Raw genomic sequence first — 6,511 nt, 5'->3', positions numbered from 1 at the left:
TACGATGAAGAAACCTGTCCTGAGTCTCTGTTTAGGTGCAAAACACAGGCTCTTCTGCCATCCGACTTAACGTTACACTATCCAGAAATTCACAAACACTAATGAGCTTACTAAAGCTTAAGTATAAATGTCCATATCATTAGTTTTCAATGTCCATACTCACTCAGAAACTTGGTGGCAAAGTGGGTCTCTTTGCCCAGCTCGCGAGGGTGATGGTAGGTAGCAACAGTCCACACGTGGCTATGGCGTTAACGCCACTTGAGTAGAATCACCATTAACGATTGAAACAGTTCCGAAACACAGTTTCCTCTCACGTTTCAGTAGGGTTACACACTGGTTTTACCACGCCCCCGGTCTTAACGTTAATGAACAGTAATTTAACCAATGTACTTAACTTATAACCATAGACTGTATATAAGAATGGACCAACAGATCCCGTTGCTCTGGACGGAGACCAGTGAAGGATATTAGAATCACTTTTCCGGTGAGCGCTGAGCGTTACTGAGCAGCCTCCAACTGAGAGAGACAACGTAAATGTGACGTGAGCAACGTGTTTGAAAGTTGTAAGTCTTCTGGTAGCTGTGCCAAGAGAAATCTCAATCATTCCCAATCTTGCAGAGACGGAGAGCGTAGGTATATGTAAGGAGATAACATGGACACAGGCTAATTATTGCTAACTAAAATGCTAGTCATGACCGAAAGAACAAGATCCAGGGTACAAGCGGCCGAAATGGGTTTCCTCAGGAGGGTAGCTGGCGTCTCCCTTAGAGATAGGGTGAGAAGCTCAGTTATCCGTGAGGAGCTCGGACTAGAGCCGCTGCTCCTTTGCGTCGAAAGGAGCCAGTTGAGGTGGTTCGGGCATCTGGTAAGGATGCCCCCTGGGCGCCTCCCTAGGGAGGTGTTCCAGGCACGTCCAGCTGGGAGGAGGCCTCGGGGGAGACCCAGGACTAGGTGGAGGGATTATATCTCTAACCTGGCCTGGGAACGCCTCGGGATCCCCCAGTCGGAGCTGGTTAATGTGGCTTAATGTGGAAAAAGTTTGGGGTCCCCTGCTGGAGCTGCTACCCCCGCGACCCGACCCCGGATAAGCGGATGAAGATGGATGGATGGATAAAATGCTAGTTAACATTAGTAATTAAACTTAAAAGCTAATGTAAGTCCAAACTGCCTGCGAGCTTCTCCTGTACTATACGGTAATTCCTCTGCTATGCGACAGTAAGTCACGTGGTTATGACACAATCGTTAGCCTATTTTTTACAAAAACGTCTGCTACGGAGCCATAACATGAGGTACAAGGTAATGGAGCCTTTCATACATTGTCGTGTTTCTTTAGAAATAAACAATGGACAAATAAAGTCTTTAAATGCTTCAGATGTAAAGTTATTCGCTGTCAAAGTGACGTCAAAATGAATGGCAGTCAATGGAATGCTAAGATCGGGTGATCGCTTTGTAGCATCAAAATGGCGCCATAGGAGATTCGAGCTCGGAAGCGAAGCTTACCCCCTTGCTTATAACCAGGTCTTAGCGTTACTCTTAGTGTTACTCGGACGGTTTTCCGCTTCTCTCGCTTTCAATCTATTCCCGTTCCGTTAAGTCCCGCCCCCCTCAAAAGAACGGTAGGTTACAAGACTCCTCTCTGATTGGCACTGATTGGCTAGTAACAAAATTGACACCTGGCCACACCCAATACAGAAGAAAAAGCACCTGAGAGGTTCATGGGCTACTTATAACAGAGGACATTTCAGAATCTTACCAAACTATGTATTTCTCTATGTTTATGCAAACGTTATTATATACCAGGGATAATTGAACCAGCCCATATATTTTTGTTAACAGAAATACATAAAAGAACAATATGTAAACAAATTTAGCAGGGTGCTACATTAACAATGGATCAAACTACTTGTAAGGGGTCACTAGTAGTAATGAACTCACAAGTTATCACTTGAGTCTGCAGTCACCTTTAGCTCCATGGAGTGTTGTAGTGTTTTTCAGCCAAGTGTTTTGGTTTGAACCACAACTTTACTGTTGTGGTTCAGTTTCATGGCTCTCATAGGTAATTTCCAGTTGCAGCATGAAGCTGTTTTCAGCAATAAAGCTCTAAACAAACACGTTACTCTACCTGCACAGCATCAAACAGCCGGCAGACTAAGTTAGCAACTACTTACTGTAACATTGAAGCATTTAGACGCTAAAGAGCCAAATATTTCCCTTAGGAGTTGGTGGAGCTCCTGAAAATGGGAAAGGAGAGTGAAAATTTAATTTACATTTGTCACATGGCCTGGAACATTACTACAAATGAATATTTATTTAGCTGTGCGTCTGCTGGATGTGCAAATAAGTAACTGTTTGCTAACAAGTTGGCCGTATTAGCTTAGATGATAAAATATCAGTGTTGTGTTTTCAGCTTGTTTCCCCCAAGTGGGAGAGAAGACAGTAAATGCAGGTGTAAATATTAAAATATACATATTAATAAAAATATGTCTATATGTGGTTCACACAGTTGTATAGTATGTGTTTGCATGGGTTAGTATGTGTTTGCATGCACACACCTTTGTGAAAATTAATCAAGAATACATTTTGTTACAGAGCAGGTGTTGAATTGCTGACAAGGACACAATTGTAAATGAAACCAGTGCATTGAGAATCACACACGGGACATCTGAGTTCTTTTTATTGCACCATAATTAAAATGAATTGTCTTTATTGTTGTTGTTTTTCTCCCTCAGTCCTATTCTTTATGGTTCTATTGATCTATTATTGGCTGTTATTCCAAACCACACCGGGCTTGTAATAGATTTAGTTCGGAGATTGCTCCCAGCTACAATGAAAACTTGAGACCTAGGCTTTATTTCAGTTTTGTTCCACTGCTAATGTGATGAATCTGAATGGAAAATGTGTAATAAAACAGTAAAAGGAGTGTGTTTGAGAAACTGTCAGTATGTGTCACCTTGCATTAAATTTCAAAGGGCTCACAGTAATTGCTTGAGTGCTGGGTGGGTCCTAGGCCGTGGAAATGGTATTACCGCATTGGTTATCTTGACTGTAAAGGATTCATTACGTTTTTAAATCTTATATGAAATCTTAACTATTTTGTGGATTGCAGAACATAAGGGGGGAACCAAGCCAAGTGTGTCTGCAACTTCTGGTTCAAAATAACAGAAAGCAAGGGATAGTTGTTGCCAATTTGGATGTGTGTATAGTGTATAGTGTGTGTGGGTGGTAGGTTTGTTTGAATGGTTTGTTCGTTACATCACCTGCGCACCTGTGTGTATGTGCTAACCAGCCAGGGTAGTAAGGGAATCACAGGGGAGCCAGTAAGGGAATCTAGTCTAGGAAGGCACACAGTTTTTCAACCTCAGCTGTGTCATAGTGATGGTTTTTAGATCTCGTCTGTTCGTTTTTAATCTTTCAAGTCAGTCTTTTGTATGTGTTTTTAAATACATTTATACAATAAAGAATTAATCACACGACGATGGAGGACCTCATTTTTTGCAACAGCAAGAGTTGGAAATGGCTTCAAAATCCCTGTAGTGGCATTTTTTGTGGACAGATTACCACTACAGTTGTAATATTGCAAGAGTATCATTACAATTTAGCAATTTGCGGATTGTCTGACCTTTCAAGTCAAGTGCTTGGTACCAACATATAAATGCAGGATGTGATCTGTAGTAATTACAGCTGGATCTCTGAATAAACCATTTAGGTCAAAGACAGCTGGTTCAAAGTGTGAACTCTCATTAATTAAATCTTTATTTAATCTGATCTGGCAAAAAACATGCAGGTATTTGCATCCATGTGTGTGCCTACGTGCATGCATAAAAGGTGAAGCTCATAGTGGTCAGTATTCTTTCAGATGGTCAGAGGTGTTAAATCAAAAGGTACTTTTGTGGGCATTCATTCTGTCAGACAAAATTAGATTTAGCAAAAAAGGCTGTGCTCAGAGATTTTAAGAAATCTGAGTAGCAACAAGGATTATGCTGAAAGAAATAATCCCCCCCTCAAAACTACACACACACACACACACACACACACACAAAGGCAGCAGCACAAATGAATTATGTTAAAGCAATAGTGTGCAACTATTTTATATTAATGAACGTCCGTTACATTCAAGCCATTGCCAAATGCATTGATACAAAGCTAATTAAGTGTATCATCTCAACAAAACTCTCTCACGCAGAAAACAGAAAATAATTACCTCTTCTGAGCCATCATGTTTGTTTAATCCTCTGTGTCCTCCTTGGCTACAAACAACTGCGTGGAGGAGGACTGGGGGTGGTCCACGATCACCGAAGGCTTGCGTCATGTGGATGCGCTGACAGTGTGGTTGTCATTACTTAGAATTCCTCATGGGGGAGATAGAAAGTAGGCACTATAGCTTTAAGTTGAATATCAATTAGCAGATTGTGTCAGCTTTAGGGAAGGAACTTGTTTTAATGGAACATGTGTATGTTCGAAAGTTGTTTTAGTTGTGCAAGAGAAAACTCAGATAGTCTAGCTAGCTGTCTTGATTTACCCTGCGGAGATCTGAGGAGCAATTGACTATAGTCTTAATAAATCGACCGGAATTTAGAATGCCCACAAAGAAAGCGTAAGGTGACGGACATCCGGCAGAACCTCAGGCAGCACCGGAGCAATCCCGTAAATTAAACGTCGTTGATATAGACAAGTTTCAAAGGTACAGTATGTAATATGGTGTCAGAAAAAGTCTACAATTGTGACATGCCATCACAATTTTTGCAGCAATATAAAGTGCAAATTGCAGTGCTATGCAACACTTTAGCAACACTACTGTTGGCACATACACACTAAGCTTTTATCACTGATAAGTGGTTTTGTCCTTGGGGCAATGATGCACCCTACAGCAAGGTGAAACCTCTCACTGTGTCCGTCCTTTACTCCTAGAAGTGCTGCAGCAGTAGTCGAGGCATTTAGAGGGCAAGAATGCACAAGATAATTAGCCTAGTGCACCTATTTTAGGTCTGGAGTAAACAAGACAGTGATGCAGAAACGAAAAGAGAGAACCAGCGTTTAAAATGATGAAATAATCTGTCAGGTTCTCAGGTGTATGTGTGTGTTGGGGGTGGGAATACTGGGACTATAGGGAGTGCTGTGATGTCTCTTGATGCGCCAATCACAGCTTAAAGATGCAAATATATTCAGCTCCTGACTGACAGCTCATTGTGTCATACGCTGCGAGACCTTCCGCCAAACATGTTTCTCTCTGTGTGTCTATCTGTCTCCCAAATCCTATCTCGAACTCTTTCTGGGGAGGAAAGCAGCTTGTGTTGGCCAAGCACTCGGAGTGAAAATAGAAACAATCATTTATTCATCGATTGAAACATCAGAGGACTAAGAGGCAGTGAGGGAGTGGGAGCAACAAAGAGCGGGAAAGAGACTGGCTGGAGGGGGAAAAAAGGGCGGTGGTGGGGGTAAGTGAAACAGACAAAAGAACAAAGACGAAGATAAATTGTTAAGTGAGCAAAAAGTGGACAGTTTTGCCTTAAAAAGAAGACATCACAAACACAAACACAAATAGTTGTTTTTTTTCAGTTGTTAGATGATGACAGATAAAATCCTTGAGATTTCAAATTGTTTAGCAACCAATAACCTAATACAACCAAATCATCTAAAGGTATTTGTTATCTAGTGATTATTTAGGTGATAGAAGCAAATAAAAAATAATACTGTAAAACCGTAATAGCTTCACAACTTTACAAGCTCAGATGATTTATGTATTTATAAAACCTTAAAGAGAGCCTGTGTAACTTCTAATGAATTAGCCACTATAAGCTACTGGTCATACTAGACCAAATAAGGCTGTAGCAGAAAACCCCCGAGCAATGGTGCCCTAATCCACGGGCCTCCGACCGAGTACCAGGGCCTCACGAGACGAGGTTATAATATTATAAATTTGCACCGCCACCATGAACAATATCAGGCCAGGGTCCGGTCCAGCTTGGTCCCACAATGCCGCAGGCTGTAAGCGTAGAAACAAAAATACATCTGCGTTTTGTAATTCTTCAAAGCACAAATCAGGTAGCTGTAGCATGGTGAGCGGGCTTTCAGGATAGTGGGCTAGCCATTCAATTTAGCTGTAGAAACAAAAAAGAATTAAACAGAATAAAGTTTAGACATTTCTACTAAGCCTACAAGCAGCATTTTCGATCAGCAGCGACAAGCAGATCACCAAGTCTCCGTGCTGCCTAGTGAAATAAACCGCCTACTACGTCTGCTGCTGTGGAGGATGGGGGAGGAGAAGTGGAGAAGGCAGCTGGAGGAGACCTCGACCCCTTGGACTGTGTGCGAGGTAAAGGAAAGAGAAGGAGTGGTGCCGATAACAAGAGGAAACACGCCGGTAAGAGACATGTCAGACCCCTACAGGACTGACCCAGGTCGCTGGGGCAACAGAATAGACCAACAGGTGCACTCTTACTAGGCCAAAATGGCACCTAAATCCTGCCAGAATAAAAACTCTGATTTCTCCACCTCTGAACGGCAGTATAAA

This window comes from Sander vitreus, chromosome 16, assembly GCF_031162955.1.
Source record: "Sander vitreus isolate 19-12246 chromosome 16, sanVit1, whole genome shotgun sequence".
Taxonomy (NCBI): Eukaryota; Metazoa; Chordata; class Actinopteri; order Perciformes; family Percidae; genus Sander; species Sander vitreus.
The sequence above is the reverse complement of the archived record's forward strand: the minus strand, read 5'-3'. Positions refer to the sequence as shown.